A 24,300-nucleotide genomic window follows, 5' to 3' on the forward strand; every position below is an offset into this window, starting at 1 on the left:
ACATTAATAGGCTTTTTCTCCTCGTGTTTAATTTATGTAGATTTTCTTTAAAAACTTACTAGACATGAACAGTTTTGGTTATTAAGCATCCTATGATCATAAAAATGGTGGGATCTGAAGCATAAATCTTTTATTAAAAACTAATAGGAAAATGCAAATAAGAGGGAAGGTTTTCCTCCCCTACAAGAGCAAGATACAACTTCTTTTCTCCTTTCTTTTCCTTGGCCTATGAAGTTAGGAAAAATGAAAAAGAACAACCCAAATATTCAGTGAAAGCAAAAGTACAGAGCACATGAACACTTTTACAAACTGTTGGTAATAGTGCAAATGAGTGCAGTCTAGAAGGGAAGCTAGCAATTAGCATCCAAGACTTGAGCATTTCCTTTGATCTGATATTTCTGCTTTGATCCATTTATTCTAAGGAAATAATTAAAGATGCACAAAAGTTTTGGGTAAAAGATGTTCATTTCAGCATCATTTCTAATGGACAAAATTGGAACCATCCATAGGAGAACTGAAAAACTGAGCTCAATGCCTTGATCACTGTGGTCAAGGCACCAGCCATCCTTATTTCCTACTTCCGGTTCTACTGTGTCGTTAACATGACTTCATATGAGGCTCTTAATCTAGGCACTAAGTTTTACAGAAACCATGTAAATGAGTTTAACAAATTTTAGATAATCTACTAATCAGTCAAGCCTCTGACTAGTCAAAATTACTAAATTTCAAACATGGCTTTAAACTCTTCTGCCCAAAAAGATACAATTCTTTTACTTTAAAAGTTTCTCATTTTCCTGAGTAAGAACTCTACCAACAAATAGCAATTCATTACAATTGATTTTAACATTATCTAATTATTTATTTTACAAATGAATATAGCAATAAGAAAAATAAAATATTTTTAAGGTATTTTCTCAAATAAAATCTATGCAATTCACATACTGGCTTCTTCATGGAATGAGCAAAGTGCTCAGTCAGTATCTGCTGACACAGCCATTGTTCCAAGAGCTTCACAGGCATTGATTCGCTGAATCTTCACTGCAGCCTATTTTACAGGTGAGTAAACTGAAGTGTAGAGAGCTTAAGTAATTTGCCAATAACCCAGGTAGGAAATGGCAAAGCTAGAATCGGAATCCAGGCAGTCAGCATTCAGATCCCAAGGTCTCAACCACCATGCCACACTGCTATTAAAATACAATAATTACATACAAATGTAATAATTAAACCTTATGTAACCCCAATTAATATTGAAACTGCATTGGGATTTTGCCTAAATAGCAGCAGAGGAGGGCAGGAAGACACTGTCAAGACAGACTTATGAAGGAGGTGACGATGCCAAAACCTTCGCTGAGCCTTGGGGAGGGGAGGCAGACTGGTGAAGAACACTCTAGGCTGAGAGCATAGTTTGATCAAAGTTTAGACCTAGGAGTAACTGGCTTGTCCCTGAGGAAGGCTGGACAAGAATTAAAAGGCAAAGCCTCTGTGTTTTCTCTTGTTTTTATCTTCATTTTGTGTCTATGTTCTATTTTGTCTTTTTTTTTCCTGTGAGAAACAAAGGTGAAGGATTTTCAGTGGCATGATGACATGATCAGGTGTATATTTTCTAAGGAGCCATCGGTCTGGCAGCAGTGTAAAAGGTGGATGGGAGCATGGAAGATCCTGGGATCACAGAGACCAGTTAAAAGGCAAAAGATAAAGTAGCTGCTGGGAGCACTGGCTTGGAGAGGAAGAGACAGATCCAGAGCTTCATTTAGCAGAGAATTCAAGGCTTTGATCACCAGTTAGACATGAGGGATTCAAGGAAGAGTGGTGTGACAGAGATCATTGACTAAAGAAACATTACTTAAATACATACACATATACTTCAAAGGCACCATGCTGAGTAAACTACTTTTCAGCACACCATTTAAGTTCCCAAAAGGGGAATTTATTTTTTCCTTCTTTATATTTCCCCTACTTATAATAACATTCTGAATCACAATTATTCTGTTTTCTCTTTTAATTACGAGATCACCTCAAAATAAACAAAATATGAAAGACAGAATTAGTTTCTCAACCACTTTTCCATCATCATTTCCTTTGAATTTGTTGAGGACTGAAGAATTCACATCAAATACAGACAATTCCTAGTAACCTTGTTTTTTAAAACAGAAAAATAGTTTTTAAACTATTTTTAAACTTTATATAGACCTAAATCTAATTGAGAAATTCAGATACCATAAACATCTCCATTTCACCTTTTTCAAACTTTATCCTTTCAGTAGTCAGCTCAGTTTTCTAAAATACATCTAAGGAATACAATCATAAATTTCTGTTCTGGAGGATAATTCAAAGACCAGGTTGAGTATCTCAGTCAATAGTAAATGTGCCTTTGTCTTACCTAAACTAAAATTCAATTACAACACAGGATAGCAAGTTGTTAAAATAATTTTCAAAGACTGATTAAATTATGAACTAATAATTACATATATAAATTAAATAATAAAAGCCTGTGAAAACTACTAAAAACACTAAAAGGCAATTATCACCAAAGAACCAGAAAGCAGCATCTGAAAATGCCATACTAGCAACAGGACTGATGACACACCCCAGAGGCATGTAACAAATCGGCTGTTCTCAGAGACACGACACACATGTCCGCTGATGCTGTGTGTCCGACCTCCACAGCTAGAGGCTGAATTACGGCCTAATGAGACCAGAGGAGAGGCTTTGTCTCTCTTCTCTCAAGAGACGTGCAGGTAGGGCTGGAACTGTAATTTGCTGGAAGGCCTAGACTGAGCACGGCTTTTGCGCCATCCTCTGAAGTGCATAAAGGAGAAGCTTTAATGGAAATATGAGGCCTCGAAACAATTACAAAGAAAGCTATTTGAGAAAAAATGACAGAGTACATTTAAAGTATTTTCTAAATCCAGTAACATTCCCTTTTAGCAGTAAATGCTGTTACTACTAATAATGGGGATATGAGAAAAATATACAGGCTTTGAAGTCAGACAGACCAGCACCACTTAGTAGCTGTGTGACTTTGTGCAAGTTACTCAGCTTCTCTGACACCTCATGTCCTTCATCTGTCAAATGTTGGTAACTACACTTCCTTATAAGAGACAGGATAGAGATTAAATGAAATAACATGTGTGAATAAGTGAAGCCTGCAGCGCGAGGCCTGGCACGTAACAGGGCCCCACCAATGGCCTTTACAATAGCGTGCTGAAGGTTCTGCCTTGACTTTGTATTTCTAAAAACTAAGTAACTCAAGATTTCTTTTTTCCCTTTTAGTGCCAAGTGAGGCAAAGTTGACTCTTCTCCTCTTGCCTGCCCAACCCTACCTCATCTTATGATTTGAGTCATGGCAAAAACAAACAAACTTGAGCGCCTACTGTATGCGACCGGTATCACACTAAGTGCCGCGGTAGATAGAGAGAAGGGAAGGGAAAGTCTCTGTCCTCATGGGTCCTGCAGTCCAAGCAAGGAGGTGAGACCTCTACAGATGAAACAGTTAGAATAAAGGTAAAAAAAATAAGGTCCAGTGCTAGATTACATGATACAGACTGACTTACCATGGCGAGTCACAGGTGGGAAAACCCGGTATGGGTTAGAGCAGTGATTCTCAAACGACCTTTCAATTTCCATAGCGAACCAACAAGTGGTCCTATTGCCCGTGACTGTAGCACAGCTCATGCTACATCCAACCCATCACGTGAGTTCGACAGCATCCAGAGAGATCCACGTTCCATCAACAAGACTAACTCACAGACCACACGCTTGGATGTTGGAGTAATGCTTAATCGCCAAAAAGTCTCTTCACGCTTACTCTCAATTTCCCTACTCATCTTGTCACAGACCAGTAACTGTTTCTGAACTAGTTTTGACTAGTAATCTGTGGACTACTTGCTGAGTCATCTGGAGCTGGATCTAAGGGGGCAGGGTTCTAACTGTTCCAGGGACATCCCAGAAGGAGCTGTAGAGGACAAAGGAAGAGTCGAGAGGCTGGAATAAGCCCTGCATGTATTTGGGATAATTCTTTCTATCATAATTTGGAACAAATCAGTAGAATTTGGGGCAGAGTACAAAAATGTACACCAAGAACCTCTGTCTCATAAGGTGAGGGAACAATTCTTTCATTAGGGATCTCAAAAAGAAAAGAAAAGGACAGGACCAACATGAAGGTATTCCAAAACCACTGCCTGATTGGCTGATTGGCCATTGAGGGAGAGACTCCAGAAGTGCGCTCGCTGGTAACGACAGTCCACATTTCGTTTGTGCACACACCTCGGGAATCCTCTTTGTTATCAAAGGGAAGGAGCCAGGAATGAGTTCAAGGTTTGGGTCAAGCTCTGCCAGTTATGAACTAGCGAGTGCAGGCTCTCAAGTCACACTATCTGAGTTCAAATCCCGGCTCCTCCACCTACTTGCCAGCAATCTTGGGCAAGTGGCTTGATCTCTCTTTGCTTCGGTTTCCCCAACTGTAAAGTGGGGACAGCGACAGCACCTTCCTCAGAGGGCTGTCATAAGGCCTGAATGAGGTAACACATGTAAATCCCCTAGAAAAGTGCCCGGCAAAGGGCACGTGCCAGCTATTACAACTACGGGTACTGTTATGATTAGACTTTTCTCCTGCAGGGGGTCATCCCCAAGGCCAATTTCAGAGGTATTTCAGAGGTCTTAGTCCAACACTCTTAAACTCAGTGACGAACCCCTGATACCCAAAGCCCTAGTTCTGAGCAGAGCACTTGGGAAGTGTTCTTTCCTTGGCCTCTTTTTCCCAGTTAGTTGCTCCTCATACGCTTCAAAGCCCAGTTCAGATGTCACATCCTCAATTAAGCTGTATTAATTAGGAATTGGTTCAACTGTGTGTAGTAGAAACTCATCTCCTATGGTTTAATCAAATAGGGGCTTGTGGTTAGCACCTAACAAGAAGTCAGGAAACCCAGGGCCGGTGCAGCAGGTCCGAGATATCATCAACACCCCGGGCCCTTTTTATCTTTTGACTCTACCATCTTTAGCACGTGACTTCAATCCTCATGGCACTCCATGGACACCCCTATTGGGCAGGATGAAGTGGTGCCTATACCAGGAAAGTAACAGTCACATACCAGGCCACCTCCACCATCTCATGGGTTAAGGCTATGTCAGGTGGACATTCCTAGTAGCAAGGGAAGTACAAAAATGGAGTTTTTAAGGTTGGACACTTTGCGGATCCAAACAAAATCGGGGTTCTTTTTGTAACAAAAAAGGGAAGAATGATTATTGGGGAGGGAACTAGCAAAGAGGCTTTCCTTGGCCCCCAAGACTAGCTCAGGTCCTACTGTAAGACACTTTCATAGCATTGTAGACTCCTTCTTTGTGTATCATTTCCATGTAAATTGTAATTTAATAATTTCTTACATAAACAATTTTCAATATCTGTCTAACATCAGAACAAAAGCTTTGGGAAAGCAGGAACCAGGTCTTTCCTGCTTAGCTCACCCTAGTACCCCCGGGGCCTAGCCCAACGCCTTGTATACAATAAGCATACAATAAATAGATGTGGAATTGGTGAACAAACCACTTAGTAAAAGCTTATTTATATACTTATTAACTGTAGACAATTAACTTCACATTTTTCTTGTTTAAACTCAGACTAGAAATATTTATATGCCTTATAAGGTTAACATTATGAAGAATATGTGAAAAGAAAATCAAGAAACACTGGGAAAATATGTTGGGTAAAAACTTGATACATGTAGTAAGAGAAAAAACAGAGCCTCAGTATTCATAAGGGATATGCTTTAAGGTCATGGGAATAGAGAATGTCACATAGGAAAATGCCAGGAATATAACTATATGATTTGGTAATGAATATGGGAGATAGAAACATCTTTAGATATGGCTGCCTTTTTCTTTTTGTCTCCTCTTTCTCTCCTCCCAGGAAAAGAGAGACGTGTTTTTATAAATTGAATTGAACTACTCAGGGGAACTCATTTACCAACGAGTTCTCTGTTCACTCACTTAACCAACACTGTGGCAGCAGGCACTGTATTAGGACACAGGTGAATGACAGTCATCAAATAAACATGGTCTTAACCCACATGGCACTTATGTGCCACTTGGGGTTGTAGGGCAAGACAATAAAGAAGTAAACAAATTTATTGTGGTGATAAGTGCTACGAGGTACTGTGACAGAGAATAACGAGAGGGAGGTGACATTTAAACCATCACCCAAGAATGAGAAGACAACCATTAGAACAGCCAGGGAAAGAATGCCACATGGCCAGAACATGGTGAGAAAGGTGACAGTAGCTTGATTTTGTCCATTTCTCTGATTGCATGTCCTACTATCTGCCTTCACTCACCGCCTAACCCCTCTGTTACTTGAACATACCAAGCACACTCTTGCCTCAGGTCCTTTGCACATACTGTCCACCCACACTCTACTTAAAAACTCTTCTTGTACATCTTCTCATTGTTCACTTTGATTCAGATCTCTGCTCGTTAAAGTGATAGGGAAGTGAATGATGTGACAATTATATTCATTCTTGCATTAATTCAATACGTATTTATTGAGAGTCTACTATGTGCGAGACATCATTCTAGGTGCCAGGGATATAACGGCCAGATGTAAGATGAATTTCCTGCTGTCAGAGGTCCTACATTCTAGTTGGGGAAATGGACAGTAAACAAACATAAAATGTCAGATAGTGATAGTGGATGAGAGTTTCTATTTTAGGTAGGGTGTTTGGAAGAGGCCTCTTTGAAGAAGTAAGTTTTGAGCAGACAGTTGAAAGATCTAAGTAAGCCATGAGAAGACTGAAGGGAAAAAAGATGGAGGCAGAGACACAGCAAGTGCAAAGGTCCTAAAGCAGAAACTATCTTTGAAAAGAACACAAGAAGAGACCTCAACAAAGCTGTTAAAAAATTATAGAAAAATTTTGTGTCCCCCCAAAAGATACGTTGAAGTCCCAGTCCCCAGTACCTTACAATGTGATCTTATTTGGGAAAAAAAGCCTTACAGATGTAACCAGTTAAGATGAGATCACACTGGAGTAGAGTGGGCCCTTAATCCAATATGACTGATGTCCTTACAAGAAGATCACATGAAGACGGTGCACAGATTGGAGTCAGATGTAGCTGCAAGTCAGGAATGCCAAGGATTGACGGACACACAAGAAGCTGGAAGAGGCGAGGAAGGACTCTACCCAGAGTCTCAGGGAGGACGGCCCTGCCAACACCTTGATTTTGGACTTCCATGCAACAATAAATTTCCGTTGTTTGAAGACATCCAGTTTGTGGTACATTGTTACGGCAGCCCCAGGAAACCAACACAGATGCCTACTAGATACCCAAGGTCAGGAGTGAGGGGAGAGTTGGGGGCTGAAGATACAATTTGGAAATATAACTCTAACACCACGAGCAAACAGACTGGACTTCACTATACAGCCAAATCCAGCAATCTGCTGTCTACAGGAGTTATGTAAACTGAACAGACGTCAACCTTTGAAGTAACAAGATGGTCTACATTCTAAGACACCTGCACAAATTTAAGAAGAGCAGAGCAGATTACCATCCTATCAGATTAAGTCAATGTCACACAAGAAGCATTAGCAGTTAAAGTCACCATATAATGGCAGACAATAAAAAATAACACTCAATTCATGATCCAACGAATGTAATAAAGATGTCTTAAATGGAGGAAATGCAGCAAACAGACATATATAATGGTAACCAATGACCTCAATAGTTACCAAAGCAATAGAATTAAATATCAAAGAATTACACAAAGAAAGTAGCCCAGGATGATACAATAAGCACAATAGAATTAACAGGTGTGAGTGGAGAAAAGTGAAGAGTAGAACAATAGGAGTAGAACTTCCTTTTCAAGTACACTTCTGTCTAATAAAACGTTACCACCTTCTAGAACAGAACTTGGTCGTATCCTTAAACCCAAACCACAATAAAAACAAAAAGTGAACAAGAGGAGGAGGTACCCTGAAGCAATCAAAACTTACAAACAGTGAAACAACACCAAGGACGGAACAACCTTCAGAACGTCTGACCGCTTTTACAGGGATAAAGATAAGTGTAATACCCCAATTTATAGAATGCTGTCTTAAGTTAAAAATCACGTCCATTAGGTTCTTGGGTGTGAGAAAAGTCAGCCCAGGGCTCCATCTTCCCTCTGATTCTCGTGGTTGGCTTGGTGGCTTGCTCAGGCCCAGCGGGCCCTCCCCAGAGCTCAGGCCCATCTGGAGGGAACAGGCTGGGCTTTTCGTGGAGAAGCTGTTGTTCCCCTTACAGAAACTTTACTAAGTTTTCCTTTGTTTTCCTGAAAATTCCCTTAAGATGTCCATTTTTAAAGAAATTTCATTGCACCTAAACCTCAGGTCCAAATTTTTATTCCAGCAGCAAGATAATCAAATTAAAAACTGTGTAGAATCCATTTTTAACAAACGATGATCCTCAGACTCCAGTGAGTTTAAGTGGGTGTCTGGCAGCGGCAGGGATTTCCTGTCTCTTCTGTTTGATGAAATCTCTAGTTATGACATTGTTATGTCACCAAGACACACAGCTTGCCAAACCTCATCTTAGACATTTATGTGGGTTTTCCCGAATTCCCTTCAGCAACTTAAATCCTAGATGTTATTGCCAGCTACCAGGGAAATTAAATAGGGAATATTCAGGAAATATAAGTGACTAACAGTTAGCAATTGCACAACTCTTTCTCATGGGCATTTTCCATGGCTGGGAAACGAACTTGAGGGTACAGTGGAACACAGTAAAATGTTCACAGACATCCTGAGGTTCAGAGTCTACAGACATGTGGAGAAATTTCTAGTCCTGTTCCTGGAAGGACTAAATGTTTTCGTTGTAAACTCTGCCTGGGGCTTGTTCGGGTATATCTTAGTAGTCATGATTAAACACAATCGGAATTTCACGCTAGCAAAGGTCAATGTTCAAAAGTTTTATAGATACACAATCACCTTTCTCTCCTAAAAATAATGAATCTATAATCATCTGAAATCCAGAACTGTCAAAAGAAACACATTTATAACTTCCTATTCAAATGTAACATTCCACAATCATTTGAGATTGTATTATTATACCTTTGTGGAAAGACAGAAAATCTAAATAATAAGTGCTAATTTTTTGCCTAAATATAGAATGGGGAAAATGTTAAGAGATAACCAAATATGGACATTACTCAATAGTGTGACAAAACTTCTAGAGATGAGGGATCCCAGGAAAGGAGCATAATTCTTAGGGAAGCAAAGAACGTAAACAGTATCAGCAATCTCAGATCACACTCGAGCACAAGGAGACAGAACCACCAAAGGCCGGGGGCACAATACACACCTGCTTGAAATGGACTAAAAAAATACATACCACAAAACGGAAAACAGCTTTTTTTTTTTACCAGGGTCCTTTATATCTGGAATCCTCTCTATTTTTAGATATAATAGGAATTAAACTTCACTTTTATAATAGACTTATTTTATCTTAGATTTTTCTGTGGTGGTTGAGTTTAGTTATTAATTTCAATATTAGTGTGTAAATGCACCCAAAGTAGGGAAGTTTTTAAGTTGAAAAGGTTCTCTTTCTCTCTTACTCCCTCTCTTTCTCTATAAAAAGCAATAAAACATTTTAAAAGCATACTTGTTATTTATGAAAAATGTACTTATCTAAAGTAAAGTTCTGTGCCCTATATCTTAAAACGAGGAAACAGTCACCTATCTTCCAGATATCTATGTATCTGTAAATTTCCAATTTCTTTAGAAGAGAAGACATCTATCATCTATTTTTGTGAAGTTGTTTCTTATTTTAAACTATTTATATTAAGTGCTTAATCACAAAATAAGTAGCATGTGCTTTCTCTGTCCCCAACTATCCTGTAACTAACAAAAAGAGGTGAAAACCTCAGCATGTCTAAAATCCTGCTTGTGTGAAATGTTCTTTGTACCTACTGACCTCACCTCACAAACCAATAAATTGTTCAACTCTGTTCTAGTCTAACCCTCCAGAATACACATTAGAGCCAGATGGAAATTCCACTGACTAAATTAAAACACACTAATTGGGCATCAAATTTCTCCTGAAAATGTTCCTTCCCAGCATCAGAGATGAGGTATCATGTGGGTGTCGGATGTACGACTAAGAGGAAATTCATCCGTTCTGTACAAATAAATCATTCAGATTCACTTTACTAACCTTTCTTATTGGCTCCTGGAAATGATAAATGTAGGATGTGGGGAATTTAACTGCTCAGGCATTCAAAAGGTTTACCCACTGAATGGAAACAAGAATAATGGAAACAAGACAGCTGAATCGTTTCTAGATAAGATGTGTTCCTCTGCAGAACAATTCGAGAAAATCAAAGGCTACATCTGGGATACAGACACACACAGATGTTCTTACCCCCATGGCGATGCAAGCAAAAATGTCTGTAGTTCAAACAATATGCTACATAAATGTTTTAAAGAACTGCTCTTAAGACTTTCTGTTCTAACTTTAATTCCTAACTCGTGACATCACCAAAAACACAGTGAATAAAATTACCCTTACACTTAGGGAATTCCCATCAGCATATCATCCAGGTCCATGAACTGCAACGAACATAACAGTTTTCCAGCTACTGCACAGTTTTCATGAGGATTCAAAGATTACTTGAACCTCCAAATTTTGTTCAGAATAGTTGACCTGACCTCAACATCACTGATTTTGTTTGTATGGGCTTTAAAAGGCACTGTAGGGGCCGGCCCAGTGGTTCAGTGGTTAAGTGTGCATGTTCCACTTTGGGGGCCCGGGGTTCGCCGGTTGGGATCCCAGGTGCGGACATGGCACCGCTTGGCACGCCATGCTGTGGTAGGCGTCCCACATATAAAGTAGAGGAAGATGGACACGGATGTGAGCTCAGGGCCAGCCTTTCTCAGCGAAAAGAGGACGATTGGCAGCAGTTAGCTCAGGGCTAATCTTCCTCAAAAAAAAAAAAAAAAGGCTCTGTATTCCTCAGGTCAGGGTCAACATCAACAGTGACAAATCATGGTAACAGCATGTATCCTTGATATGATGTGATGAAAATGACACTTTACCTCTATGGTCTTCCTCCCCAAAACCAATAACATCATGAGAAAAATATTACATAAATCCCAATGAGGGACATTCGACAAAATACCAGACCAGGCACCTCAAAACTGTGAAGATCATCACAAACAGGAAGTCTGAGAAACTGTCACAGTCAAGGGAAGCCTAAGGAGACACGATGACCGAATGTTATACAATGTCTTGGATGAGCTTCAGCAACACAAACAGGATATTAGGTAAAAACTAAGGAAATTCAAGTAAACAACGGACTTCAGTTGATAATAAGGTGTCAGTATTGATTCATTAATTGTAAGTAAGTTACTCATATGGGAACCTGGGCCAGTGTCTATGGGAAGTGTGCACTAGCTTCTCAATGTTTCTGTAAATCTAAAGTTGTCCTAAAAATGGAGCCTATTGTAAAACCTATGCGGCTAGTTTTAAATGCCGAGCTTCATGTCTACAACTTACTTGTAAATTGTTGTAAATAAAAATTATACAGATAGAGAGAAAGAGAGAGGGAAAAGAATAAGACAAATGTAATAAAATGCTAACATTTGAGGACTCTGGGTGAAGGTATTTGAGAATTCTTTGCACTAATCTTGCATCTTTTCTGTAAGTTTGAAATTATGTTAAAAGAATTTTTTTAAATCTAAGGTAAAAAATTGACATAAACAAAAAGAAGAGACATACACTAACAGGGGAAAATGTCTGTAAGATATGTGATAGACAACGAATTAAGTCCTCGATGTATAAATCATAAGAATAAGGCAATGCCACGATAGAAAAGACAAATGAACAAGCAAGTCACAGAAGAAGTATAAGGACCATCGATGTATCTGTATGTGTGTATGCATATATGTGGACATACATATTCAACCTCAGTATCAATATAAAGAGAAATGCGCATTTTCTTAAAACTGTGATAAAATTTTGCCTAATGAACTGACCCTCAAAAACAAATAAACAAAGAAAAAGATCTGAAACTAACCAAAAAATCTGAAGTTGGAGAGTGTGTCATCAAATGGGCACTGTACTGCTGGTGGATGTCCCAAGTGGTCCAATAATCTGGTTGCACTTTGGCAATTGAAAAAGTTTTTAAAGATGTTCAGTCCCTTTGATTCAGCATTTCCTTTACGTGGTAGAATTTATCCTGAGGAAATAAGGAGAGAGATGGAAAATTACATACAAGGCAGTTCATTACAATATTATTTATAATAACATTATGTTGAAACTCTAATAGTCAAGACTGGCACACATGATTCATGCTATATCCATATGATGGATTACTAAGTAGCCATGAAAAATCACATCGTGAAAGAGTGCTTGTTGACAATGTTAACAATATGTACACTGTTAACAGTAGTTATCTTTGGGTGGTGTCATTATTTTGCTGATAATAACCTTCAGACCCCATGAAAAGAGATTCTACATGAGTTGTAGGACATGAGCACAGCTGTGATTCTATTTCTGACCTAATGCAGTGGCTGTAGTGAGTGACTGATAAGCCTAAGGAAGAGCTGAAGATCTACCTTTGAAAATGGCATGGGCTTTACAATAAAATCTGAGTTTTCCCAACTTAAAAAAATGCTATGTATCCATTCATTTTGCAAATATTTAAGTACCCGCTGTATTCAAAATATTATGCTAGGTGCCCTGTGAGGGAAGGAGAGAAGTCTACAAAATTGGGTAAGGGATGTTCTCTGTCTTAAATGAGCTTACAATTTAGCAGCGGTAACCAAATAGCTATAATATAAGGCAGAACACTGGAGGAGGGAGAAAGTATATCCAATTGAGATGAAAATAAAGGAAAAAGTATCTGAGATGAGATCTGAAGATAGAATCATCTTTTAACCAGCTGCTGTTGCCAAGGGAAACACTAGGAATGAAACATGTAAGGATAGTACAGAGAACAGCATGAAAATGGGAGAGAGGTAGGCAAAAAAAGGCTTTTTGAAAAAAGCATGAGTACTCTAATTTGACTGAAAACATGGTAATTGTAAGGAAGTAGAGGGAGCCAGAAATTGCAAAGATAGGCTAAAGACAGAGGATAAAAAGCCTTAAATACCCATCTAAGAAGTTCAGGCTTAATATCTTAGGCAAGTGTGGTTATTAGAGCGTAAGAAAATCTGTACTAATAAGATGAATTTGACTTCCATTTCTGGCAGTGAGGTGGACTAGACATCCAGAGAAACCCTCCTGATGCAGAACAACTCAGTCACAAGCAAAATATTTTAAAACATCTTTATAAATGCATGACCAGATTGGCAAAATGGTAAGTGAAATCCTCAGAGACCTGACAGAGGAAGAAAGCATGACTCCAAATACGTAAGAAAACAATGAAGTTGGCATCTGCTCTGAGGGCATCTGCCAATTCCTGATGGCTGAGAGCAGGGGTCAGGAAACTATGGTCCAAGGGCCACATCTAGCTTCTCGCTTGTTTTTGTAAATAAAGTTTTATCAGAACACAGCCCCACCTATTCATTTATTGTCTATGGCTGCTTTCTCACTGCAACAACAGAGATGAGTAGCTGCAACAGAGACCATACAGCCTGCAAAGCCTAAAATATTTACTATCTGGGCCTTTATGGAACAAGTTTTCTGACTCCTGGCCTTGATTTCTAGTGAGTTGTTTGTGGAATTTGGAAGACAAAGCCAGGTAGGTACCTGCATAGAGTGGGATGCCTTAGGAAAGACTGCATAAAATTGGGACCCTAAAAGGTGACACCTTCAATAGATGAATTAGGGAAATATTTGTCCTGATGAGGGAGATAGAGAGGATACTTACTTGTTCATATTCAGTTGTGGTGGAAAGGAAAAAAAGTTTCCCCTGAGAATTCCTTACCACAAGCCCATGCTCACACAGGTCAGAACCCACATTATCTGTCAGTGCCCCCAAAAAAGTCTTAGCCCAAAATTCAGTTTATTCAAGTAATCCTGGCTCTCTAACACCTCTGGGTGTCTAGCATAAACAAATGCCAATCCTTAAATATTCACAGATAAAGTTCCAAAGAATAAAAGTTTCACATCAAAAAGTACAAAATTCATGAGGAAACAAGTTACTAAAAGGAAAACTGGCAGAAAAAACAAACAGCAGGAGTAGACCAACAAAGACTGTGGATATTGGAATTATTAGATACCAAATATTAAATATTATGTTTACTACAATTAAAGTAATAAAAGAGGATAACAAAGAAGGAAAAAGAGATTATCAAAAATGACCAAGCATATTTGAAATAGAACCAAATACAACATCTAAAAATGACAAATATAATAATTGACATTATAAAATCAATTAATGTTAAGTAGCAGATACAGTTAAAGAAAGTAATAACAAATTGGAAGATAGATTTGAAGAAGTTACACAAAATCTAGCACAGAGAGACAGAAATAGAAAATACATAAGAGATAAGAGACACAAAGGACAGAAAAGAAGGTCTATTATTCCTCTAATCAAAGTTATAGAAGGAAAGAAAAGAATGAGGAAGAGGCAATAGAAATAATGCCCAACAATTTTCCAGCACTGGTGAAATACAATAATCTTCAGATATAAATGAAAGAACTTGCATAGACCAATTGTAAATAAACTGCAATGCACAACAGAGAGAAAAGCTTTAAAGACACAGAGAAAAGATAATACCTACAAAAAAGGACAATTAGACTGACAACTAATTTTCCACTAATAATGATAATATTAGAAGACAGTGGAATAATACTTTCTAAGTTCCAAGGAAAAAATTGTCAACTTAGAGTTGTATATACATGAAACTATTTTTCCAGAAGGAGGGTAAAAAAAAAGACATTTTCAAAAAAAAACAAAAACTGACAGCATTTTCAACCAACACATCATCTCTAAAGGAACTTTCAAAAGAAATGTATTGTAAGAAGATAGAAAACTAACCCTAAAATAATACCTGAGGGATAATAAGGAATGATGAACAAAAAAGACATATGGGGGCTGGCCCCGTGGCCGAGTGGTTAAGTTCGCGCACTCCGCTGCAGGCGGCCCGGTGTTTCGTTGGTTCGAATCCTGGGCGCGGACATGGCACTGCTCATCAGACCACGCTGAGGCAGCGTCCCACATGCCACAACTAGAAGAACCCACAACGAAGAATATACAACTATGTACCGGGGGGCTTTGGGGAGAAAAAGGAAATAATAAAATCTTTAAAAAAAAAAAAAAAAAGACATATGGTTAAATCTAAATAAATATTGACTGTATGAACAACAATAACAATGCCCAATTTGTGGTGCTAAAGAGAGAGAAAGTAAAATTCTAGACAAGAAAATGAAAATTGGGAGATACTGATGTGAGTTAACATGTTCTTAAAGTGTTCCTTGAATTTTCAGGAGGGTAAAGATAACAGCTTTAGATTTTGCTGTTAAGTATGCACTTCACAATTTCTAGATAACCACTAAAAAGGAAAAATAGAGGGCATAACTTCTAAGTTGGGGGAAATAGGATGAGAAAAATATGCAATGAGTACCAAGAAAGAAGAAAAAAGAAATTCCTTAAATCAAGACAAATAGAAGGTACAGAATAATATGGTAAAAAATGAATTCTAATTATCAGTAAATATATCAGTAATCACAATAATTATAAGTAAACTCTCTAGTTAGAAGACCAAAAATATTTTTTAATTTAGCTCTATGCTTTTGACAAGATTTACCTAAACTTAAGGAAACTCAAAGATTAAAAAGAAAATTTTGGAAAAAGATTCACCAAAGTACTAATTAGAAGAAAGCCAGTGTGAGTACAGCAATATCAAGCAAAGCAAATTTTAAAGCAAAAATTATTACTAGAGGTAAAGGTTCATTACATGTTAACAGAATGTTCAATTTGCCAGACAGGTTTAACAACTCCAAACTTGTATGCATCTAATAACATAGCCTCAAAATATCTAAGTAAAAACATCACCAAAACTATTAGAAGAGTAGAGTGAGGGGAGATAGAGAAAGAGCAGAGAGAACAAAAAGAAGCTACTATGATGAGTTACCCAGATCCTCCTTGAGGACTGAAAGCTTTACTTTTAGGATTAGTCTTCATATTTCTAGCATTGCTGCCAGAAAATGACCCTTAGCTGTCAACCTTCTTTGGAAATTGACTCAGCTGAAGAAAATTATATTGCCCAAGGTAACTTGTTCTCCCAAGGGCAATCCACATCCATGACTGGCCAATGAGAGTGGAAGGAATAAAGGTCCAGCTCCCTCTGAAGGGCCAATCCTGCTCCAGACCTTTCCACAGAATCAGCTGAGGCCTACACTGGGCCTGCATCACAGCTCAACTTCTCCTCCTGCTCAAATCTGCTTCTTCCTCCTCCCTTCAACACATCCCAAGAGCACATGCTAATAAATGTCCTCCATCTCAAAGCCTGCTTCCCAAGGAAGTCAATCTGCAACAGACATCCACGGGAGAAGCACTGGCAAGAAACTGAAAATACGTAATGAAAAGTCAGGAAAGAAGATAGGGCTACAATTAGATTTTGGTGGAATTCATATAGAAGTGATCATAAAAGTTTAGGAATTGAGTGAGACGGCTAAGACAGGAACAAATAGAGATAGCTCCAGAGGATGCCTACAGCTAAGCATCAGGGAAGAGAAGAGAAGACTGAGGAGGACTGAGGAGAGGCATCAAAAAGGTAAGACAGTGTAGTGTCATCAAAGTCAAGAAATTCGAGAAATTTGTAAGTTAACAGTGTTAAATGCTTACCTTGCAGATAAGAAAATTGTTGTTGTGGATACTTGACATATACTAAAAACATTCCTTTCCCTTTTCTCTTAGTGCATTCCCTAGTTTTACTGTAGGAAACTGTCCCATCCTCAACCCTTAGTTGATGAGCTCCAGATGGAGCTGATTCTACCCACAGTGGGCTCATGCTCAGCTTGGCCAGTCAGAGCACTGCACTCCCTGGCCTGCAGTTTGAGCTAGTGAGAATCAGGCCCAGGGTTTTTAAACCATTAAATAAGTTCTTCTTCTTCTTTTTTTTTTTTCATTTGGATCACTCTAGGGTTTGCTGGCAGCCATCATGCATGCTGCCGAGAAACCTCCAGATGAAGCCAACGCAAAAGCAGACAAAGCCCCAAGCCAGAGAAAGTCCTGATCTGGTGACACCATTTGAGCACCTGAGAAAAGCAGTGCGTGCGGCTACACACCCTTAGACTTTCCCATTACTGAACCACTGAATTCCTTTTTTTAAAAAGATGAATTTGAGTTGAATTTTCTGTCACTAGCAAATTAAAATATCTTAACTGATAACATGAGGATAGATACTCCATATTCAATCTTTTATTCTACTTTTTTCACTAAACACAATGGAAGAAATTGTAGCGGTTAAAAGCAAACTAAGTGCCTAGGTTTGAATCCTCAGTTACTAGCCGTGTGATCCTGGGCATATTGCTTCGCCCTGCTCATCAACTGGGTGTAGTAAGAGCATGTACCTGATAGGGTTATTATGGAAGTTAAATTAATTAATATACATAAAGCCCTCAAACAGTGCCTACTTCTTAGTAAATGCTATAAAAGTATTAGGTATTATTACTATTCTTAATTATAAAATCATCAAGCATCACTTTAATAGCTGAACAGATATTCCATATTTTACTTGGGTAGTTGTCCCACTAAGAGGCTAGTTTTTCACTATTATGAATAACACTGCATTGAACAAAGCTTTCTCTTTATTATTATTTCCTTAGTTTACAGTGCTAGTGAAAACACTGGTTCAAAGGGTCAATTTGATTCTGAAAGTTTTTTAGGAGGTAGAATCTACAGCCTTGCTCTGAACACTCTTATTTTGCCTTTTTATATCAATTAGGCATTTGCACTCACTCAAATCTTCCTTCCTATAATTTAAGTTTATACCTATGATCAAAAAAGTCAACAACTGTGCTGTGTACTATAGGAGATGTAAAATAAATAATCCTCTTACTAGAATCATATGTTCTACTTAATGAGATGGAGCAAATGCTTATAAAGTATTAAAGAACACTTAAAATAGAAGCAACCAGAAAGCCCAAATGAAAGGAAGTTTTTCTGAATTTTACTTTGAAAAAGTAGAAACCAGCAAAAGTATATATAGTAGAGACTCGTTTGTTGAATGAATATAATGATAACCCCAGATGTCCTGAAGTGCCTTCTGCTGCATCAGGATGGTTTGCATTAACAGGGAGTACATTTTATTATATTTCTAAATCAGTGAAAACTATATTTTTGTCACATTTCTTTCCCAAACAGCTTTCATTAATCACAACACCCTAAAGTTACAGATATAATCACACGTTTTTTACAACAGAAGAAACTAAGTATAGGAACGGTCACTTGTCTTAATGACACAGTCAAATATGCCTTTTTATTGAAAAAAAACCAGCTTCCTCTAAAATATCACTCATTCACAATCATTATTTCAAGAAAAGCGTAATCTGGAACATTAATTCCACAATCTTAGATTGACTAAGGAAGAGTCAGAAATAACCCAAAAGACATTATGGTGGCAAATATATTGGCAAATTTAACTAAAGTATCAACCAACATTCATCTAATCTTTATAATGGATTTGAAGTTCATATCTTCTCCTAAAAAAGGAGTATTAAACCTAAAGCCTTGAGTTCTAGGGGCGTCTCCACTAGATCTTTGTAACTTTTGCAATGTTGTAGACATCAAAGGATTTATTGTAGAAGACCACGAACATCGACCTGTATTTTCCCCAAAGGAGCCACAGACACCATTCCTCTTACCCTGAGTGGGTGAAGACCAAGGAGCTGACCAAAACTCTGCATTTGTCTCTCTCTCTCTGCCTGCCTTCTTGTCTCCTGTCTGAGCCATAATTACTGCCAAGGATAGGTACAGGTCTTCATGTCCCAGAGTTAGAAGAACTGATGCCCTAGCCAGAAACGATAAGTCAGAACTCAGAAGATAACCTAGCACTCCCAGCCCCAAATTATAACTCTTTTGGTCACACAGTGCCTATGGCAACAAGAGTAACCTTTCTAACATGCAAATTTAAACATTTCACTGTCCACTTTAAACCTCTGCAGTGGCTCCCCAATTTTAGCACAGTCTGAACTTCTTAACATGGCTTGTACAGTCAAGTAAAACCCAGCCCCTCCTTAACCTCTCCAACCTCATCTCTTACCTTCTTGTCATTGACAGTGAACTTGACCTCCTCAAACGTCACATTCTGAATATTTGCTGTTTGCCCTGCCAAGAACATTCTTCCCCCTTTATCTCACTGCTGAAGCATCCTTCAGTTCTCAGCGTAGACCTCCCTTCATCTGGGCTGGTGCCTCTCTTATTATTTCCATAGCACCCTGCTGGCCCCCATCACAGCATTTCATCACAACATCCTGTGTGCTTGTCCATAACCCCCACAACTGACAGTTCTCTGAGGGGAGTGTTTGCATCTCTCTTGCTCACTATTGGGTACCTAGTATGGACTGGCACATAGTAGGAGTTCAATAGATACTTATTGATGGATGAATGAATAAATGAATAAAGTTAGAAATTCCAAGAAGAGTTGGTGTTCACTCAGTTCTTACAATGCTACTGGACCCAGTCACTGAGGATACCCCATTGTCTTTGCATTCCAGAGAAAATGTGTAGCTGTTCAGATTTAAAAGTTCTGTAGGGACTTTAAGTTTATGGACAAACTAAGTCTATATTTTTTAAGGAAACATGCCTGTGGATGTTTATGAGTATGGGCTCACAAGTAAATGCTCACAGACTTCTGGTCACTTGCTACCTTCCCTTCAGAGATGCTGGGAAGGTGCTCCCTGCCAGCAGCGTCTCTCTCCAAGAACTGCTGGTGTCTGAAACTGCACTGTGCCAGATCCCCTTCTTTGGCTCAAGGTTGTATAGGCTCCTCAGTGGAAACACTGCAGATAAAGACATTTTATCTTATGAATCATTTATGCTCCTGGAATTTAATGAAACAACCTCCTGGACAAATTAAATCATGTACACTGATAAGCAACAGAGAATATTGGAATCTTGCAATGAAAGGTGTTCAAAAATCCCTCCAAGAATGTATAACAACAATGAGAATGACAATAATGATGAAAACAGCTAACATTATTGAACTCTGACAGGACCAGGCCATGTTCTAAACACTTACATGTACAATCTCATTTATCCGTCCTGTAGCCCTGCGGAGGAACCACTCTAACCCCATCTTACAAGAGTAAGTCACTTGCCTTAGCTGCGAGCTGGTGGGTGTTAGTGTTGAGATTCAAACCCAGACCCTCTTACCGCAGAGTGTAGGCTTGTCGTCACCACATCACTTTTCTCATTCTTCTTTCATCCAGAATAGAAGAACACATCTGTTACCAAGGGACCAATTGGGAAAAATAACAACAAATTATTTTAGAACTTAATGCAAAGAGGTAAACATCTCAGAGTTTTCTTTTTTTAATATAACCATTTTACTTGCCATATATGTTGCATACGCTGAACTATTCATGTGTCCATGTAAATGTACCTCATCTGTGTTAGGGGCAATGAAGGAGTAAATATATTTCTGAAATCTCTTAATGAAGAGTTTACACTAATATTTTTAATTAATTTATTTATTTGGCAAGGGACTAGAGCACACCCTACTGGCCAGCTAATGGGAAATACAGCATTGAGTTCAGAGAAAATGCAACGCTAAAATTTGAAGATAAAATCAGATTAATGTTTAAAAGAAACTTGAAAAAACTGTCTTGTAAATAGTCTCAATATTAAATTAATGTATCTATAGGACACTAAAAAATTTCTAATGGTTATAAGTTCTGAAAATGAGAGAATTAGAAATACAACCACCACCAATAGCATCAAATGTTTGTTAAGGCAGCATTAGGTAACCGAAAAGTGGCTCCATTATAAATAAACAACTATACAAATAGCCTCTCTAAACCCCATACTAAGAAGCAGTAGTTAAGCCGTGGCCCTAACACTTAAAACAACAGACCGATAAATTAAAACCAGCCTGCAAGGTCTTCCCACAGGCTGAGTATACATAATTTTTCCTTTTTTCTTTAGGGGAAAAACTAGGAACGGGGAGGAGTATCCCTAAGTACATAAGGGAAAAATGGAAATTGTGAAGAAATCTTTTTCTGTGCTACTTTTCAAATGGCTGCTAACTTTGAAAGCTCAGTGGAGACTTCAATTGTGAGGTGGCGCTTTTCATGGACGAATCTTGGTTCGTATCAGCAGGTATGTTTGGAAGTAATCCACAAAGTTTATTGGATATATATAAAGTTTACAGATATATATATATATCTGTGCCAGGATGTCTCTAAAACACAAAGTGGCATATTAAACAAATGACCTGTAAGAAGTGCAATTCTTCCATTGTCATGTATTTTTTCTATTGTGTGCTTATCTCTAAATTAGTTTTTTTTTAAAAAGTGCACAGTTAACTTTATGTCATGAATAGACAAAAGTAAAGGATCCGGGACGAAGAGGGTAATGCAGAAAGTGTCTCACTTTAAAATATTTCTTTATAAACAAAGCAGAAACACAAAAACATCTATAATCAAGAAGAATGCACACCAAAATGTATATACTCTTCTGTAGGATTCAAATAACATAAAAATATAAATTTGGAAGGGGTGTCAGGCCCCTTGTCCAGCATATTTATGCTTACACATGACTCGTATTACTGGGAGAGGAGAGACAGAACCAACATCTTTGGGAAGGCAGCGTCTGATTCTAAGGTTTCCGAGCCAGAACCTCCCCTGTTCTCACTCCAAGGACAGCTTCTTCTTACACAGAAAGGAGGGCGAGTGCAAAGTGGCAACTTCAGTCAATGCAATGGAAGTCTAACCTTTTAGATGTTATGCTTAGATTTTTCATATCAAAAAACAATCAGCTAATACAAATTCCTTCGGAAGTGGCAGCAAAATTAAATGGACTGTGAGAGATGTAAAAAAACATCATCTGACTTTAAATTTCTTTCTTACTAGAGACAATTTAAAACAACTGGGTTCAGTACAAAGAGACTATTTTTTCCCCAAACCTGCAGACTAGTGTTGTTAACAGTCAGTGAATGATTACTTGATAAACACAATATGCTAATACTATTTCAAGTTGCTTAACATTTTCCTTTTAAACTCTTCCCAAAATTCTCTACGATACTATTGACATGTCAATGTTATTCCAAAAGATCATTAATAGACTACTAGATAAAAGATTCACAGGGCATAGTTCTTCTCACGTAATTCATCCACAGCTGAGAAAGCCATATTATATGGACATAATTGTAAGCAAAACTCAGTAAGCTGTCAGCTAAAACTAGTTTTTCCCAAAAAACGAATAAATCATCATATTTATTTTGCAAGTTTAAAATACAACAGGACAAAAAATCGGATTAATCACATATTACTCATGTGATCTTATGATTTTTGACAATTTACCAAATATTAGCACATCACCCTTCTCACAACCAGACAGGATGCAGTGAGTATCCTGTTGATCTTCTTTCTCTAAAGAAGGGGTGTGTTTGATGGTTGCTCTGGTGATTATCACTGTTTTATGAATAGGGGAATGTAAAAGCACGCCAATAAGGCCAAAGCACAAATTACAGCTGTATTGTAGTGACTTGAAATAGCATAAGCAGGGTTCCTTTTGGATGGAACCTGAGCTCATCTAGGGCCCCATTCAGTAAATGCTGTACTGTGAGGCATGAAAAGATGGTCTCTGGCAAGGTCTCAGGCTGATCCTTTTTTTACACTGATAACAGCATATGGGTAAGTCATACACATAAGTGAAACCAGAATGGGGAAAAAATCTGGATAGATTTTCTGTGAATCAAAAAACCTAGGCAATTTGGTAAGAAAACCAGCAATTAGTGACTAATTTCCATCATCCCAAAATAATCCTAAATGAATGGCAACACGTAAGAACGTAAGTCAACAGAAAGATGGAATAACTGATTAAGTGGCATAGGCATGAGAATGACCAAGAGCCCTTGTAGTCCAGCAGGAGCCCGTCAGAAAGGAGGGTACAGTTCTTTGCTAAACATTTGTTTATCTTGCAAATAAGAGGGCAAAGGGATACTTCAGATTTTTTTGTGCTTAAGGCCTTGGATTCAAAATTAGGCTTTTGAATTAAATTTAAAAGAATGTAAGTAAATAATAGGGGAGAAAAGGCAAATCATTTCATGGAGTGCAAAGTTAATAGTTAACCTGGTAATGAGGTCGGAATCTCCTTCCATATGTTAAACTACCCCAATTAGGTAGTGCTAAACGTGTAACCAGTGGGCATTATTGCTGAAACGCAAGAAGGGGCTCTACCCAGACCAAAGAGGTCAGCCGGAGGTCTTCGGCCTCTGCTCAATAGAGGGTACCATTCAGGGGATTTGTTTTACTTAAAACTGAAGGGTTTCTGTCTGTTTGCTTTTTTCTTACTTTAGTTACTCTTGGTTTGTTATCATTTGTATTATTTATCTTACGGTTAAACTATAAGCCTAAGTTGCATCACTGGCGCCCGGAGAAACCTCCTCCCGCGGCTTGCTGGCGTTCTGTCCTTGGGCATCAGTGGCTGCCCCAACGCCAAGAGATGTTGAGGTCGGAGTGGGTCTAGGTAAACATGAGCTTGGGAACTCAAGGGGACGCCAGGGTAGGGGTGGGAGCGCTCCTTCTGGAAGCCGGTAGGTGGCCCTGGCCGGGTCAACTGCCACCAGGGCCTGGCCTTGATTGCCAAACATGTGGTCAGAGGAGAGGTGGCCGGGCAGACCCACTCTCAACTCTCCCATGAAAGGCCCTCACCAACATGGCCTTGCTGTCCCTCACTGTCTCGCGCCGTCCCACTCGGTCCCATGCTGTTCCACACTGTCCCTCGATGCCCCACTCTGTCCCTCACTGTCCCTCCCCGGCCTAGGCCCGCGGGCGTCCTGGTGGGCGCGAGCCTGCAGGGCAGCAGAGCCTCCACCGCCGCCTTCTCCCGGCATCCTGGGCCCACCCACGCGGCGGCGGCCACGCCAAAACCCTCCCCGGGCTGAAAACGACGGGAAATTTCGCGCGAGGCGCGACGCCGCCTTTGGCCCGGGCAGGGAGGCGGCCAAGGCCGCTGCCCACACACTTCTGAGGAAAATTCCGTGTTAGGGGGTCCTGGGGCTCGGCAGCCGCCGCTCGGCTCCCGCAGAGGTGGGACGCGGAGGCCGCGGCGCCCAGAACCATCTCCCTCGGGAAACAAAAGCTGCCTCCCCGCAGGCCCGCGCGACGCCGGCGGACCCCACGCGAACGCCTCGGCCGCGGCGTCGCCCCTTTAAGGGGCTC

The 24,300-nt window shown here is 39.2% G+C and overlaps 1 long non-coding RNA gene across 1 annotated transcript; it reads right to left on the bottom strand.

The window, feature by feature from the left end:
* Nucleotides 1-217: 217 nt before the first annotated feature.
* Nucleotides 218-24,300, bottom strand: LOC111772461 (uncharacterized). The gene is made up of 5 exons (XR_011433477.1): nucleotides 23,791-24,300; nucleotides 20,291-20,361; nucleotides 18,781-19,917; nucleotides 12,041-12,202; nucleotides 218-1,184 (listed from the first exon to the last, which is right to left on the bottom strand). It is a non-coding gene; the product is annotated as an uncharacterized lncRNA (long non-coding RNA).

Source organism: Equus caballus, chromosome 2 (assembly GCF_041296265.1).
Source record: "Equus caballus isolate H_3958 breed thoroughbred chromosome 2, TB-T2T, whole genome shotgun sequence".
NCBI classification, from domain to species: domain Eukaryota; kingdom Metazoa; phylum Chordata; class Mammalia; order Perissodactyla; family Equidae; genus Equus; species Equus caballus.